This window comes from Schistocerca serialis, chromosome 6 (assembly GCF_023864345.2).
Source record: "Schistocerca serialis cubense isolate TAMUIC-IGC-003099 chromosome 6, iqSchSeri2.2, whole genome shotgun sequence".
NCBI lineage: Eukaryota > Metazoa > Arthropoda > Insecta > Orthoptera > Acrididae > Schistocerca > Schistocerca serialis.
Window position 1 is genome coordinate 705,999,574 of NC_064643.1, and position 18,899 is coordinate 706,018,472.

Genomic DNA, 18,899 nt, shown 5'->3' on the forward strand with positions numbered 1-18,899 from the left:
TAAAATACCATGCAGTGATTAATTGCGAAAGCAAAACTTTGACATGTACATCACAAGATAAAACAATAGTAGTTAGTTTTGACGAGGCAGGAGACGGTGTGCGTAGGCAATACCAGCCTATACACATTGTTAACTGGCCGGATGTCATTGACATAGCTATGAATTTGAACTACTGTAACGTGAGGAATCTTGGCATTGACAATAGTGTAGAAAGTGAGTTGGGAAGTATTGTAGACGGTGTGTCAAACGTAACACACGAACAAAGACGAGGCCTGCATGAAGTAATAATGAGGAATAAGAGTGTGTTATCAGACAAACCGGGACTTGTGGAAGGATATAAATGCAAGTTGCATGTAATTCCGCACGAACCATTCTTTGTGAGATCGTATGCTATACCGCTGTCCAAAAAGGAAGCAGTGCAACGGGAGATAGATAAGATGATCGAATGGGGAGTGATTGAAAGAAGTTCAAGTCCATACAATAACGGTTTGGTCATTGTAGCAAAACGGGATGGTAGTGTGCGTATTGTGATTGACGCACGCACGTTGAATAGGGTCGTTCAACGCGAAACAGACAGACCGGAGAGTATGGAGGAAATTTTGCAACGTTTTCATGACGTTAAGTTCATGACTAGCCTGGATCTGACGGCTACTTACTGGCAAATAGAACTCGAAGAAGAATCTAGGCCATACACCGCCTTCTTGTTTGCGGGCAGGTGTTATCAGTATAAAGTACTGCCGTTTGGACTTAATATATCCGTGTCCGTATTCATCATGGCCCTAGATAAAGTGTTCGGCCCGGTTTTGAGTTCAAAAATAACTGTATATGTTGACTACCTGTTGTTGGCCAATGCCACTTGGCAAGACCATTGCGACCTGTTAGATGAATATTGCGCCGTGGCGGAACGACTCTAAAGCTAAAGAAATGCGAATTTGTGAAGCAGGAACTGAAATTTTTGTGGCATGTAATTACCAATGCTGGTATTACGAAAGACCCAGAGAAACTAGAGGCAATAAGGAATTGTCCTTCACCCAAGTCTATGAAACAGTTAAAAAGTTTTCTAGGGCTCACAGGATTTTACCGTAAATTCGTAAAAGGACGGGTGTTTAATGATGAAAATTTGAATAACCTCTTACGCAAAAATGTTCCGTTTGTGTGGACTGACGGGTGTCTGGCCGCTTTCGAGAGATTAAAAGACGAGTTGTTAAGATCTAACATACTATTTCATCCTGATTTTTCGCTACCCTTCCATCTGGGGACGGATTCGTCGAATTACGGGGTGGGGGTAGAACTGTTCCAAGAAGTTGGTGAAGGCGAGGATAAGGAACACCGGACGATAGCGTTCGCGAGTCGGACTTTATCAAAAAGTGAGCGAAACTACACGATTTCTGAGAAGGAGTGTCTCGCTATCGTGTGGGGATTCAAGAAGTTCAAGGATTACCTATGGGACCGTAAGGTGATTATTCATATGGACCATAAGGCGCTCCCTTATCTGAAGGATTGTAAACTCCTTCACGAAAGACTGACTAGGTGGTCGCTGTATTTACAGCAATTTAACTATGACATCTGTTACGTAAAAGGGACCGACAATTGCGTAGCGGATGCGCTGTCACGGTTGCCCGAGTCTAATCAGGATGTATTGAAAGATGAGTCAGATGGAGTGGTCAAATTATACTATTTTAAAGAAGTTGAGAGACGTAAATTAATAATGAACATCTGTAAGAATTTACGTCGTCATCAGAACGAGGAGGGTTGTTTAAATATGGTGAAAGCCCGATATGACGAAAGGAGTCCAGAAGGAGAGAAATTAAGGAAGTATTACAAGATATACGGTCATATCTTGTACATACGTAAGGGTGAAGATAGTAAAATTTGGCGGGTATGCTGGCCCACCAAATATGTCACCATTTGGAGTATGGTCACTGTGGACCAATGAAATGTGCGGAAAAGCTGAGTGAAGTAGTGCATTTTAACAACATGTTAAAACGCGTTACTGACAGAGTGAAAACATGCGATTTATGTCAGAAGGTGAAGGTTACCAACTGTACGAGTCATGATCCTATGCAAAGTATAAGGCCTAACGACACCTTTCAATTACTGTGCGTGGACTTGTACGGACCTTTGCCCAAGTCATCAGGAAACTTTGCCTACATTTTAGTAGTGCTGGAAGCTTTTTCCAAGTTCATCAAACTATACCCGATTAGGAAAGCTACAGCCAAAGCGATCTATAGCAAGCTTGTGAACGATTATTTTGTTCATATTGGTAAGCCCAAGGCGATTCTATCAGACAATGGGGCACAATTTACTTCTAAGTTGTGGGATGAAGGCATGGCAAGTAATGGGGTCAAAGTGATCCATATTTCAGCTTACTGTCCGGCTGGAAATCCCGCTGAGAGGTGTATGCGCGAGCTAAGCTGACTTTGCCGTATCTATTGCCATCACAACCATAGGGCATGAGGCAAATATGTAGCAGTATTTGAGAGAATTATGAACACCTTCAGACATGAATCTATGGGATTTCCAGAGGAAATCCTGTTGGATGACATAAGTAAAAGTTTAGTGGAAGTGATAATCAAATTCCCTCCACGGATTGACATTAGTATTGGTGTGAAAATAGATCGTTTGCGAGAAGTAATGAAGCTAAAAGCCGATGCTCGCATACGTCGTCATGACGCTAAAGTGCGTTTTGATAAGCTTGCAATTGGACACTTAGTACTTGTAAAAGCTCATGAGAAATCCAGCGAGATAGACGATGAAATCTCTAAATTTAAGTTTGTTTATAATTGACCATATAAAGTCATTGGTATACCTCACACAAATACTTATTGCTTAGCGTATCCAAGCTCAGGAAAACTATTAGGTATACTGAACAATGTAGACTTCAAATTGTACCAACCAAGGATGGATTAATAACACAGAATGGCTAATTTGTACAGTATGTAAATATAGAGCGTAGGATTTAAGGATTTGCCGTGTTGCCATTCTTTTGCCGGACCTAGAGGTCATTAAAGAGGTTGTAATTAATAAGTAATTAATTTTGATTAAATGATTTAAAACTGATTATTAATCAATTGAAAAGTCCAAGCTGCTAGTTTAAGTTATCAGCTGAGTCACAGTAGATTAAGGAATGTAAATATGATTTAGAAACTAGCTGTAAGATTTCATGAATATGTGATTTACTAGTCATAGCCGATGTACTTAGACGCTGTTTTAAGTTTCAGGCTAGTACATGAGTGTGATGATGGACAGTGTCGAGTTATCCACTGTGATAGTGTTAATGGACTCCTTGAGATTACTCGGGAGTGAGTTTTTCCGAAAGAATTGAGTGAAACGGACGTTCTGGAAATGCCGTAACACAGGCGAGTGAGATCAAGCATACCACACAGGCGGGCGCAACAGTGCTGGCGAGGCGGAGCCGCTGTCGGCTCTTGTGCCGGTCGGAATGTTTGTACTTGCGGGTACGGAAGGCGGAGTTGTTTTTCTTCCCGGACAGCTGATGTGAAATAATTCTGTTGTCAATATGTATGTTTTTTTTCGATCTGCTGTATATTATTTTCTTGTTTAGCGTTAATTGGACTCTCATGGCGAGAATATTAACTATGAAAAGGTTATATAAAAATGTGTATTCTATGTCATTAATTATTAATTTGCGTATATTGATCCACCGATTTTTATGACCATGCACTCTGATTAATTTTGTAAAGAGCATTCCTTTTCTTGATACTGTTAGGAATTTTGATGATTTTAGAATAGCTGAACCATTTTCTATGTGTTCTATGAATTTTAATATGTTGTCAACCTGTTTTCTTTTGTGTAAGACGACAGAGTGAAATAAGGTTAGGAGTGTCTCCACTCAATTACTATGGTCTAAAAATTGGATTATGGTTAATTAGCCTAATGCTAAATTTTCTTGATATTTTGAGCATATGCATTTCTGTTGCCTTTTTACCTTTTTGGGACATTTTCTATGTCTGTTTAGGTTACACGAACATCCTCAGACAATGTGGGGCACGTGTAACGCCGGCAATGCATATCCTCCTATTTCCATCTATTGTACTATAATTTTTTTCCTTGTTTTGTTACCTCAAGATATGACATTTCTGTGTCTTTATATATTGTAATTGTTTTACTATTTGTATATATATATTTTTGCATTTATGTCGATGTATAAGTGGTTTGTTTTGTAAATATTATTTGTATTTTTACGCTGGGTCTTGCCTAGGGAAAACTATGCTATCGAACGAATACATCGATAGGTCGTGAGGAGAAACAAAGTGTTTAGGATCTTTGGTAGTGTGAACTCGGCCGCGTGGAGCGCGGGCAGAGCAGAGTCTGGCTGGAATAGTGCGATTGAGCAGCTGTGTTGTGTGACGCTCCCGCGAGTTGCCGCGCTTTCGGGGTTTGGCAGCATGTAATTGCGCTCGACTTGCTATGATAGTTTCTGACACGGTGTCGCGGACGGGAAGCATTAGCTGGCGCACATCTAGAGCCCGTTTCGCCTGGTGACAATGTCGAGAAGAAGGCGCGCCCACATCCAGCTTCTGCAACAGCGACGGCCGACAATGAGTGACTGTCGCCACCTCCATGACCGACGTCTTCAAACCTTCAATCAACCAACAAGGAAGACCGGAAGCACGTAAAGTTTTAGAACTGTATGGCAGACCTCAGATTTTAAAATTGTTGCATCACTAAACTACAGCAACTTAGCATGAACCTTTGTTGCTCATTGTCCCAATTGCATTACCAAGCAGGGTCCCTTCCTTTTCCGAAATGAACCCGAGTGTCGTTGAAATTCAGACGCCAGCATTAAAGTAATATCATTCCATTTCACTGCTTTAATTCAGAGTTCAGTTAAGATATTCATAGCTCGCTACAATATTTAGATTACACAAGCACAAATTAAGAGGGCGAGTTTTGTTTGCATATTTTACCTTACCTGTGACTGCAGCTCCGCTTGGTACGTACTAAATGTTACTATTGTTAATTGTCCAGAATCATTTAATTCAAGTTCAAAGTTAAATCTCTTATTTCTAAATTGCGTAGATTGAAGTAGCTTTTGAAATGGTTGTTGAGGTAGCCGAAGACTAACCTTATTTTACTGAATTTCGTAGTGCTTGAGAAACAAATCTCACTATTAATTTCAGTCACTAAATTAACTTTCAATTTTGCGGTTTTATTAATTCTTTTGCTAAATTAAGTCGGAGTGTAGCGAAATGTATTACTTCTGACAAACTTTCAGTTTTCACACTACACGTGTCAACCTTCAGTTGCCACGTTTTTAGTGCTAATTATATGTGCAATAACCTTTCTTTCTCAGTTATTATAGTAGTTGTATATAGGACTGGCGACCGTAATTTTCCCCAAATCTCAAATATATAATTAACGCCAATTAATTGTTACCGTGACGACCGCACATTTACTTACTTTATTAATTAAACCATTTTATCAAAATTAGTTTCCACCAACTTCATTTGCATTTTTCCTTTCATTTAGATGTAACCCTTTCCTCCCTCTTTACCGACAGATTAACTTCGGTGACGATTGCTTTTCCCAAATTTCCATTAGGAACAAACGGTTTAATTTTTCACTGTCATTAAGGTGGATAAGTGAGGGGGAGGTTACACAATGACGGAAATAAAAGAATGGTTGAATAATGGAATTAAAATTCAGGGTAAAAGATAATAATTATAAGATTTGCTGATGGCATTGCTATCCTCAGTGAAAGAGAAGCAGTATTACAGGACCTTTTGAAAGGAATGGACAGTCTAATAAGTACTGAACATGCACTGACAGTAAATCGAAGCAATACGGAAGTAATGAGAAGTAGCAGAAATGAAAGCGGCGAAGAAGTTAGCATCAAAACTGAGGATCACGAAGTATACGAAGTATAGTAATTTATTACCTTTGCAGAGAATAGCCTACGATGTACAGAGCTAGGAGGACATAAAAAAACTGACTAGCCCAGGCAGAAAGAGCGTTCCTGGCCAAAATAGGGCTGCTGATTTCAAACATGGGCCATAATTTGAGGAATAAATTTCTCGGAATGTACGTTTGGAGCACCGCATTGTATGGTAGTGAGACATGGACTGTTGGAAAATGGGCACGGAAGAAATAGAAGAGTTAAAGATGAGGTGCTACAGAACAATGCTGAAAATTAGATGGTCTAATAAGGTATCGACTAAGGAGATTCTTTTGAGAATAGGTGAGGAAAGGAATTTATGGAAAACACTGAGAAAAACAAGAAGGGACAGGATGGTAGGACCTGTGGTATGACGTCAGAGAATAACTTCCATTAAACTAGAGGAACTACAAAGGGTAAAATTTGCAGAGGAAAACAAAGATTGGAAAACATCCAGCAAATGACTGAGGACATAGTTTCCAAGTGCTACTTAGAGATGAGAAGGATGGCATAGGAAAGCAATTCGTGGAGACCCCACATCAAACCAGTCAGAAGATTGATGACCAAAAAAAACATATTTGTGTCTTTTCAAGCACAGTCCGTATCCTCTGCACCTTCAGACCTTCCATTACGTGTATGGTACCTACTGTAACTCGAATTCCCTGTGTATGCCGCATTCACTTACAAATAAGGTTTTATGTGTTTTAAGTGCCTATAACACCGTAAAAAACAGAAATATCTAAACAAAATGAACATTATTATACGACAATGCAGCAAACTTATACTAGTCTGATTCGTTTGAATATTAGAGAAGTGTGAATTTAGCGCTGACTACGTTTTATTGACGAACACTAATTAACAGTGGTCGGCGGCTGAAATAAAATTATTCCATGAAATTAAATAATATCACCGAGTAATGCTTGCACATCCGGATCCAGTGATTTGCCCCTGGATGTTGTACATTTAATATTTCAGGCACTATTAATTTTGATGTGTTTTGTGAATTTACTGTTCGTGTATTCACCATAACTAACAAACCGCGATGTCGTATTGGTAGGCGCCTATTTCTACTGATTCTGTTTATGTGATAGTTGTTGTGCATGTAACACTAGTCCACTGCTGTGTTCATGGTATTAGTTACAGGATTTCCGAATCCATGAGTTTCCTCGATTTCTTCTATTTGGCTTATGTCAGACATTGATGCTCTGCGCCTGATACCCACTGCGTTTTACCCACCTCGTGTCGTTTATACCTGCTGGCTTCGACAGCTTTCTATCAGGTAGCTCAGAGCTACCGCCCCTAGCTGACAGGCATCGGTTTCGCGTGTTTATCTCGCCTCTGCCGTCTATCGGGTGCAGTTTGGTGGTCTTCCGCATTGTGTCATCGGGTGAGGACGTGACAGTTTGTAAGTGCATGTGCGAAATGTAACGGTTAATATTTGTACGATCGAGCTAAATAACTCTGCTCATTCAGATTGTAGTGTTGACTATCAATGCATTTCCGATTTAAGCGTGTAAATTAATTTGCGCACTAATTTCGAGTTCATTCTGCAATTAGACTTCCAAGAGGCACAGCTTAGAGCTAACTTAGCTGCTGTTTCAGGAGCCCTGTTTATGGAAGCAAGATGTAGGTAGTTCACCTCATACGAGTGAGAAAGTATTTTTACTTCAGCATCAACAAAAAATGGTTCTGAGCACTATGCGACTTAACTTCTGAGGTCATCAGTCGCCTAGAACTTAGAACTAAGTAAACCTAACTAACCTAAGGACATCACACACATCCATGCCCGAGGCAGGATTCGAACCAGCGACCGTAGCGGCCACGCGGTTCCAGACTGAAGCATCTAAACCGCACGGCCACACCGGCCGGCCATCAACAAAAAATAACACAAAGAGATAAGCCGGCCCGGTGGCCGAGCTGTTCTAGGCACTTCAGTCCGGAACCGCGCGACTGCTAAGGTCTCAGGTTCGAATCCTGCCTCGGGCATGGATGTGTGTCATGTCCTTAGATTAGTTAGGTTTAAGTATTTCTAAGTTCTAGGGGACTGATGCCCTCAGATGTTAAGTCCCATAGTGCTCAGAGCCATTTGAACCATTTTTGAAGAAAGAGATAAAATATACAAAACTGAATTGAATCGTTAAAGATGAAATAGCTTCCGCGAAATAAATTTATTATTCTGTGAAAAACAATTGATATCCATCAAAAAGGATACTGGCTCTCTAGTTTCCGTATTCTGGTAGCAATGTATTCCGAATGATCATCTCTGCGACATTAAAAGTGGTATGGGGGACTGTGTACTGGGGTCCTGCCAATATATTTACTGCACTAGATCATCACTGGGTCAGTTTATCATTATATATGAAAGATAATATCTCAGATATCTAGTCTGCGAATGAGTTTTTACATATTACGCATGTACGAGTATACGAAGACAGTGCAGGGTTGCTAGTCCCCCATCAGGCTTCTCCTCTGGTGGTGGACTGGGGAAAATCTGCCAGATATGGGAGGCACCGGGGAAATTAAATACCTTGGTTGACCCAACTAGCAACATGGGCGGCTTATGTACTGCAGAGGAGCGGCCAGTCAAATGCGTCTGTACTCCACATTAGGGCAGCCTTGAGAAATACTGTACATCGCCATTCCTTTCTGAAGCTAGCATGGCGATTATGCTTCTCACCTGTGGCTCATGGTGTGTGGCTTAAGTGAAGCACGTCGTAAAGGTGAAAACTGCTTTCGACTGAATTCGAGACACCTCGTCTATTACAGTGGTGTGCCAAATGGAAAACTAAATGGCGTCGGGTTTGTAGCAAACAAAACCATAGTAGACTTGATAGCAATATTAGATGATACTTCAAGCAGAATTGCATGTTTTGTCCTTACAATATCAGAAAGGCATAAAACCCAAGTAGTTCAAGCATATGCACCTGCTTGTAGACACTCAGACTTGGAGGTAGAGGGATTCTATCAGTGTCTGAAAGAATTCTGTAAGGAAGAATATGACTATTTTTAAAACTTTATAATCGGTGACTTTAGGTGAGTCACTTATTGGCAAATATGGAAAAGGTCAATGAAATGACAGAGGTAAGAGAATGTTTCAATTTGTAGAATGTGTGGAGACACCCGTTATGAATACGTTCTTCAAGAAGCATCCTAGTCGCACATCAACATGGAGGAGTTCTAACTTTAGAGTGAAAAATGACATGGAGCTCGTTCTTACCAACAGGCCTCAACGCCAAAAATATATCTCTGTTCTGAGCAGGTTCAATGGAAGCAGTAATCATCGTCTAATAAGGGCAAGACCTGAACTAAATACAAGTGATGAAAAACTGAAACTACTTAAAGGAAAAGAAAAAAATTAAATTTCAAAAATCTTGGAGAGCGGAAAGGATAATTTCCAGAAGAACTAAGAGAATGTGAGACAGAAGCATTAACAAAGGTGCTAATCAAACAGCTGAAGAAGTGGGTATCTTGCGGAAATCTCAAAACCCACCAAATAAGCCGACCAACAAAACGATAAGTTTGGTGTACAAGAGAAGAAAAAAATAAAGTAGAAACAGCCAAAGATAAGAGCGAACCTATGGAATTGTGCAAGGCTCTGAGATAGAGCATGAAAGAGTACATCAAGAAGTATGTAGAAATTAGGCTAGAAGCCAGTCTTGAAAATAAATCTTGTTTAAAGACGGCCCAGTGGAAGCTTATGGCCGGAAAGAATCAGGTAACAGGGTTAGACACAGACCAAAAGAGAGGTATTGAAATATATTGACAATTCTTACAGTAATCTGTACAGTATAGTCAATCATGACATCTTAATCTTAGTTCAATTGGGTGCCTCTGTTTCCCAAATGCCAGACATACTCCTCTCAGAAGTCAAACATGCTATAGACAAGATGAAAACAGGAACAGCTCCAGATATGGATGTTCTCTCAGTCCATATTTTTAAGTTGATGGATGACAAATATATTAAGCATTTAGCTAAAATATTTTCAAGATGTTCGCACTGCACAAAATTACAGAGAAACTGGAGTAAAGCTAAAATAACCCTAACACATAAGAAAGGTAGTTCTAAAGACATAAAGAACTATAGTCCTATCTGCCTCCTATCCATACTGTACAAAGTATTTAGTAGAGTTATGACTAATAGATTGAACACAGCACTTGACCCGGCCTGACACAGTGAGCCAGCTGGGTTTCACGCATGGTTTCGTGTAATCGATTGTATCCTCACTCTACGTGAAACAATTAGTGTAACAAATGAGTACCATATACCTCTATGCCTTGCTTCAAGAATTTCGAAACATCGTTTGATTCGATCAATCACCCACCGTTGTTTGAGATTCTAACGGAGCAGGGAATAGAACAGGCCTATACTAATGTCTTTTACAAAATATACAAAACCTTCATAGTGTTTGTTAATGTAGTTGAAGAAATCAATGAATTGCCCATCGCAAAAGGTGTAAGACAAGGTGACACTGTGTCTCCAAAACTATTTTCAGCAGTCCTCGAAACATCAATATCTAGATTTTCCTTTCTTCCAGGAGTGCTAGTTCTGCAAGGAGAGCTTCTGTGAAGTTTGGAAGGTAGGAGACGAGGTACTGGCGGAATTAAAACTGTGAGGACGAAGCTTGAGTCGTGCTTGGGTAGCTCAGTTGGTAGAGCACTTGCCCGTGAAAGGCAAAGGTCCCGAGTTCGAGTCTCGGTCCGGAACACAGTTTTAATCTGCCAGGAAGATTCAATATCTAGATTACATTAGAAAACAAAGGCAGTCCAAATTCTGGGAAAGAGGTTAAATAAACTGAGATTCTCAAAAGATATTGTACTATTTTCAAGTAGTATAGAAGAACTTCAAATACTGGTTTAATGAACTTGTGTCAGTCCGCTCTGAATCTGACTTAAAAATGAACACTGATAAAACCAAGATCATGATGAATGAATGGACACCGTAGTGAAATATGTCTGCTGAAAGTATGCAGCTGCAAAATGTCACCGAATATGTCTATGTGGGTCAACTGCTAAACATGAAGGGAAACCTAAAATCTGAAATATTTTGACACATTAAATTAGGCTGGCAAGCTTATTGAAGATACTCATCTGTTTTAAAGTCTAATATGTAACCTGAACTGCAGAAAACATTTTTTAACCAATGTGTACTACCAGTAATATAACTTATGGCTGAGAGATATGGTCATTACATGAGTTCATTGTTAGAAAACTAATCGTAACCCAAAGAGGAATTGAAAGATCGATGTTGGGTTACACAGAGAAAGACAGAAAGAAAGCAGGTGATATAAGACATACGACAATGGACAGTGACATAATGTAAAGAGAGAATACCTCGAAATGACAGTGGACTGTACATGTTACTCTAAGGAAAGATGGCAGGTGATCAAAACAAGTACTGAATTGGAGAACAATTTATCAAAAAAGACCATAGGGAAGATCATCGGACAGATGGGGCCGAGACTTGGAAAAGACAGCCAGACTGAACTGGCAATTGGAAGCTCAGGATCGGTAGAGACTGAAGAACCTGCAGGGATCCTATGCTGCAGTCCGACTCAGAGAGGCCACATAACCAGGTGATCGAATAGACTGATGATGATTAGGAATAAGACGAAGACCTCACCTATAAAGCACTCTCAGGGTCATGCTGATTTCTTTGAGAAAATATGTAGTTCAGCTTCAATAAAATCTTGTCACTAACGTATTTTAGGTACATTTACTGTCATTTTCCTTTATTCATATAAGTCACCGTTTTCAAGTAATTCTAGAGTAACCACATATTGTAGAATGCACAAATTATATCCAAAATTTTATTTTTTAAAATACTTCAGTGAGTACATACCACTCTTTACCTGTAACCTGAACATGCGTTACCAATGACTTATTACTGTTCACGTGATGGGCGAGTAAATGAGACATCGCTGAGAATCTCTCAAAAATACAAATTTAAGACATCTGAATTGTTTCACTTTATGATTCTAACATTTGCATCACCAGTTTTTTCAACAGTAAAGCGCTACAACCTAAGAAATTAATCTACGATGCAACACAATATTAAATTAGTACTGTCGTTTTACCATAGCACGGAAACAACGTCTCTAATGGCCCTTAAGGTCTCTGCCATCACCTGTCAGACAAATTCACGTAAACTGTGGTAAGGTTGGTTGGTTGGTTTGAGAGATTGAAGGGACCAGACTGCGATGGTCATCGGTCAAACTGTGGTAAGCTTAACATTGTTTACATGCCTGAACAATACTTTACAGTTGTTATACTAGTAAAAACGTCTGAAGCGTATTTGTTTTCAGGAACTTATTCAGGATATTTATTTGAGATGCAGTTATCCACATCATCCTCAGATTTGTACAAATCTCCCTTGAAAGCATATTCCAGGCACTAACACTGCACATTTTACTATTACTATTACTGGCAGGCATGTTGTAGGGAAGCAGCCTACTCACGCCATTTAGAATTCGTATGATTTCCATTGTGTGCCAGCATAGTCCACTGTAAGTAGCTATGACGTCACGAATGTTGCGCAATAGCTTAAAAGTAAAGTAAATAATCTGAAAAACTAATAGCATGTCAGGAGTGATGCTAAAATAATAATGTTTTAATTTTCAGTTTAATAACTTTAACAGATTTAGAAATTTGGAAATTTTACTTAAAAAATCATCAGCGCAACTGGAAGGGGCTAGAAACTTCAAAATTTATATTCGGATTCCTTTTTCATTGTAATTAAATGGAAACAAAGTAATATTTTGGTTGAAATTCATGATTTTCTTTTTTTGTGTCCTAAAATTTCGGAAGCAAGATAGATTAAGTAAGTGATTAGATAAAGCTAGGATGTTTAGATTTAGGTTGAATGGAGATACGCTATAATAACAAAGATGTGAGGCGTTTCAAAAAGGTAGCTATAAAACTATAGCTGTAGCGTCTCTCCAAAGGGCAAGTTCAGAGCTCATATATTGCGTGCAGTAAATCTAAAATAATTCTCTCGCCAAAAGTAATTAACCTAGGCACGCTAGAATTTTATTATAGATACTTACCTGTGTGCTGATTGCACAATTAAATCGAGAGCTTCATTGGCCTTCAGCGAATGAAGCAATTAATTATTTAGTAAATTAAAGTGGTGTTGTGTTAGCCCCAGCAACTAGTCAGTAAGGCAAATGTTGTAGGCTGCGCCTTCGGCGGTCCGCACCGCGGCTATATAAATAAGAGCATGCAAGCTAGAGTAAGGCCCCAGTTCTCTTCTAGATTTGTATCAGTGCGCACTCCGTGTTGGAAGCTGCGTGGCGTTTGGGCAGTTGCAAGGAACAGCCGTGGATGCCATTTTACGTAACTCGGTATGCATGAAACAATGAGTTCGCATTGGAGTGAAGTGTTAATTGCAGAATGATTTCAGTGATTTATTCTCAGCTTGTGTATGTCGAATTTTAACGTGTCACCACAGGACAGAGTTTCTACCATTACTAGTGTGGCATTTGATGAGTATTAACATAAAATTTTGGCGAGCGTTCACCTTGAACATTTACATCGATAACGATTATTGAACAGTTTCGTTATCTAGGGATAATAGAATCCGCACAATAGACTCTGAACAGCTCTGATAGTACAATAGCTGATAATGGTAGTCATTTGTGTGGAATTTTACGCTTTATCGTTTTCAGAATATAGTGAAAATTGTTATAGTAAACTGCATTATCTATGAATCCCAGACATCATCATAAATCCTCAGAGTAATGAACTTCAATAATCAATGACTTAAATTCTCCACCAGAGTGGGCACAGTGAACTCTAATTACAGACATCACGTATTTGCTAATCACTTTCCGGTTGAAACTTCCTGGAAGATTAAAACTGTGTGCCAGACTGAGACTCGAACTCGGGAGGTTTGGAAGGTAGCAGACGAGGTACTGACAAAAGTAAAGCTGTGAGGACGGGTCGTGAGTCGTGCTTGGGTAGCTCAGTTGGTAGAGCACTTGCCCGCGAAAGGCAAAGGTCCCGAGTTCGAGTCTCGGTCTGGCATACAGTTTTAATCTGCCAGGAAGCGCACACTCCGCTGCAGAGTGAAAATCTCATTCTGCACTTTCTGGTTGCCAGCATTGTAGTTAGAGAGCCTTTGTAGAGAACGGCAATAATATAATAACAATAATTCTTAGTTCCCACTCGCCGCCCTCCAATGTGTTTAGCACTTGCCACTGTTTACAGGCAGACATCCTGACATCTCACATTAGAGACAGGACAGCCATTCTTGGTTTATCGTGAAACCATCAACTAATATCTAAAGGGTCCAAACAGAGATTAAACCTCGCTTACGCTAGTTGAAATTCGCATTCGCGCGTCAGTCTACTGGTTGGTTGGTTGGTTTGATGGATAAAGGAACCAAAATACATGGTCATCAGTCCCCAGTCTATTGGCACAGTACCCGGGCGCTGGCCAAAGATATCTGGCTGTGGCTAGACAGAAACCAACCCACTGGATATTATTTCCAACACGGAGTATGCCGTAGTTCTGCACCAACCTCTTTGGTGCTCTAGCTTTCACCATTCTCGTGATCTGGTGTGTTGATTGTATCTGGCAGTCGCTGGTTACTGGGACGCTGCTAATGTCAGACTTCATCACACAGGTGATGTTATACTTGTGTGAGAGAGGGAGAGTTTACTCTGTACTTACTTACTTACCTCCTCTCACTTTAATCCTTGCTGTCAGTTCTGCACATTAGCTCAAAAGTAATTATTAAAATCTACTGAAAGAAATTTCTTCAAAGCCCATGTGGGCTTCTCTCACTGCCAACCTTTAATGGTAATTTGCTCATCTATGTAATTAATATTTTCCCTTGCAGTATCTTGTGTGTTTCCCCACATGCTGCAGTTATTTCAGTGTTTAACTTTCCAAAAGAGAAACTATTAGTAATTTTGTGACTATCTGTACTATGTTGTTCCTAGACAGCCAAAGACCTTTTGTATGACCTGACAGCAAGTAATGGCGCTAAAGTCCATGCTACAGTTAGGAAACATGAATGCTGTCTCACCTATATCGTTAGTCATAGCTGCGTGAGTGTGTTTTCAGATATTTGTATTTTTAGTTTTGTAAGAAAGCATGGTCTTTGTGCCAAGTGTGCTTGGAATCCTTGCCTCAGACGTTGTGTTATCGTTTCATCCATATACTACATATATAGGAATTCCTGTTATTAATATATTCCCTTTTTGTAAATATTAAATGAAAATAGACTTTGTTAATCATGGTTATTGATTTCCCATGTGCCTGATAGTTTAATTCTTGGGGGAACCTTCGGTGAGATGTGATAGCCATGTGTACATTTAGACTGAAGTATTCTGAATCTGAATTTTGCCAGATGCAAATGATGCGCTGCTGTTATCCACATGTGTTTACTAATCTATATTGGTCTACTGCACACCTGTTCAGCACATACTAACTATATTTGCAGCTATGTTTCCTTTCTATTATTATAACAGATCTTCTATCTGAGTAATATACTATTACAGTACATCCAGAGATGTTATACAGGATGATTTCCATCACTTGATGTACAAGTTTTGGTAAGCACATGCTCAATGGTCACATCAGTAGCGAACAGTGAAATCAGATTCAGTGTGTGATTTCTTTACTTCTTAAGTTCTTTGTTAACTATAGAGCTCCGTTTGTGCCAACTGTTCTAAAATATACACTGAGAGTGCAATAAATGTATAATGTTCAAACTACTCTTGAATCATTCAGTGTGGAGATATAGCTTACAAAATAAGTAAAATCCTTTAATGGTGAACCCACGAAGTGAACACGACTTTACTTCAGGACATTTGGTAGTGTCACACCAACTTATGTCACAATTAATGGCTTCAAGCTGAAGCATCCACTGGTGACCATCCAGAAAATAGAACAAACTAGGGGAAATTTGTAAAATCATCAACAAACAGGAACCCATCAGGCAACGTCTCACAGCAGCACAAGGCAGGGATCTGAGCTTTTTAAAATTGCCGCCATTATGGTTGACAAGATGAGAATTGTGAACCATGCAAGATGAAAGCATTTTTGAAAAGCTCGGCATCAGAGATATCTTGGGCAGGATGCACTTCGTAGTACCTCATTTAAATGAAATAATTCAAATAATTGTGTGAGCTGAAGAAGTGTTGCAAAATCTGTGCTGTGTACCGTTAGGATGTTGTCTGCTCTGACATTTAACATAGTCACCTGGGCTTCATCTTAAACAGTTACCTGAAGATAAACAATTAGAGGACAAGTCCCCTGAAGGGTCTATGAAGGTTTCTGAAGGACCTCAAGGTACTGGCTGCAACAGAGTTGCTGTCTGGGCATTCCCTTCACATGTTGTAGCTTAAGCGGCTGCTATCTAACATTGGGAGAGATTTGGGGCAACCATGCAGATATCTTTAAGCATTCTTGTATATATAGCTGAAGCCTTTGCAAACATGCTGCAAATCAGTGTTTCTGGTGTAAAGATACATGACAATGTGGCTGATGGACCCAGAACACACATCACGGTGGTGTGGTAGCACTCTCGACCTGGACGACATGTAACAACTACAGCACACACACACAGAAAGAATGGATCACCTGGCAGCCAACATGCACATGCTTAGCGTACACGTTGCGATTCTAAAACTTTTGCAAGAAACATCTAAAGGAGCACACGGCAAGTGGTGCAACAAACATTTCCCAGAAAAACAAGGTAGCAGAGAACAGAAAGGCGATATTTGATGGTGCTGGTGTCATCACCAATGTATATGGAGTCACACAAATATGTTTACCTTACTCTCACACAAGAGCGACAGACGGCCACTAAGGGGCACCAGTGGCCGTCACAAACTCTGAAATAGATGTCCTCCATTTTGATATCAATCTCTGCCTGTGCATCAGGTTTGATGCACGCATTCGTTCATGCCCATTCCTGGACGCTGAAACTGGTTGCACCATTCATCACAACGAACACTCACCTATGCTCAACTCATCGAAACAGAAGTCATGCGCCAGCCACAAAACCACAGCGGAGACTAAATTTTACAGAATACATTTTACACACAAGGCGATGGTGGATCACGGTGATAGTTTGAAATTGAGAACATTTCAGGAACTACAATCCTCGTGGATATTGGATCCGGCTTTAGTGTGTTGCCTCAATGTAATTTCTACGTAGAGATATGACTACTACATAGTTATACATAGCAGCTGACAAGCCATCCACTTGTACGAACAGGAGGAAATGCAGTGAGCTCGAGCCCAACATGCACGAAATTTTGGGGGGGGGGGGGGCCTTCATAGTAGCAGACGTCATGGAGCCAGTTATAGGGGACGATTTCCACCTCTGCCTCGTAATGAGGACATGCAAACATGACACCATGCCTCAGAGTATGACTTCGCCTGGCCCACCAGTAGCAGCAGTGCCTCGCTGGATCATGTCCCAATGTTTTCAGCAGTCAAAGAAGACAAAAATCCCCAGATAAAGGCTGGTGGAATCTCACCGTCGTACAGCTGATATGACTTTAAACAAAAGAATACAAGGCACTTTCGCGGCAACTAAAGAATGGTCAATGCTAGGGCAGTGCCAGACAGATATCAGATTCCCCACTTAACAGACTTCAAAAACACAACTGCGAACGCCCTGATATTTAGGATCATTAACTGTGACAAAGCTTGCTCACAGATATCAATCACCACAGAAGATGTGAAAAAACAGTCATCATAAACAAGCTCAGGCTGTTCGAAGACCCAAACATGCCTTACAGTTTGAAGGATGAGCTGCAAATCCGGCAACAGCATATCCATCAAGCTATTAGAGGCTTGAATTTTGTTTGTAGTTATATGTATGGCATGTTAGTGTTCTCCACCTCACCAGAACAACACAAGACACAGCTGAGACTGCTCATTTAGTGCTGAGGTCAGTACTAAACTGTCAGCAACAGAGGATAAATCTGTATAGGGAGGGGACAAGTGGACGTTCTTGGTTTTAGTGAGTCAGCTCCAGGTGTGTCGACCGTGCTCGAGAGAGGGTCAACAATTGGAAACATGCCAGTTCTGCAAACTAACAAGGAAATGAGGTCTTTTTTTAGAAATATTCAACTACTACCAACAGCATGTACTGAACGCTATGGAAATACAAGTGCCACTAACAGACGTCTTAAAAGGACACTAAATATTAAGGACACTAAATATTAAGTGAACGCAGGCCTAATTACACGCGTTCCATAAACTCGAGTACTATGTAGCTCACTCTGTACTTCTTTTGTACTTGTGTCCCGACACACTATCAGTGTCAATCGCAGACACCGGTCAGAAAGCCATTGGGAAAGCATTGCATAAATAGGTCAGAGGAACGTGGTATCCTCTGGCCATGCTCACTCATACATAGCAAAAGAGGATTGCCATATGTAGGGAACTGTATAAGATCCATGCAATGATACAACACTTCAAAGGTACAGTGAAAGCATAGCATTATACAGACCACACCTATCACGCGAAAATGACAACGTTTTTTACAAAATTGAAGCACCACGGCTGGCATAGACGATGTCGACAGGTAGAATACGTTACGCTGTTCACGACTGACCAATGATCTCCACTATATGCTTTTAATACCCTGCCTGCTTCTTAAACCGTACACACAAGCAGTCTTTCAATAAACTGCCTATTGGCTTCTGTCTCGGGTTCTTCGGCCGACGTTCATCTAATAATTTTTCTGACGTTTCGCCAGCACGAGTGGCTGGCATTGTCAAAGCTTCACCCTCCATTGCCGGTGGAGAACTGGAGGCGAGCTCGCGGCCGCAGACTATATGTACCTGGCGCGATAACGTCCGTGGGCTTCTCCGCGGTCATTTCTGGTGTGGTTCCTCTCTTGGTACCTGCGACGGTCGTTCCCTGCAGTACGGGAAGCCAGGATCCGTTTACCTTAAGGCTTTCCTCTTTCTTGTTGAAACTGATCGCGTGTTTTTGTATTTCTACAGCTTCTCTGAACAAGCGCGTGTGATAGTGC

General features: G+C 40.5%; 2 non-coding genes across 2 annotated transcripts; both read left to right on the plus strand.

Moving 5' to 3' along the window:
- The first annotated feature begins 10,530 nt into the window (after positions 1-10,530).
- On the plus strand, positions 10,531-10,605 carry Trnas-uga (transfer RNA serine (anticodon UGA)). Its single transcript has one exon. It is a non-coding gene; the product is annotated as a tRNA-Ser (tRNA).
- Positions 10,606-13,847: 3,242 nt separating this feature from the next.
- Trnas-cga (transfer RNA serine (anticodon CGA)) lies at positions 13,848-13,922 on the plus strand. Its single transcript has one exon. It is a non-coding gene; the product is annotated as a tRNA-Ser (tRNA).
- Positions 13,923-18,899: the final 4,977 nt, after the last annotated feature.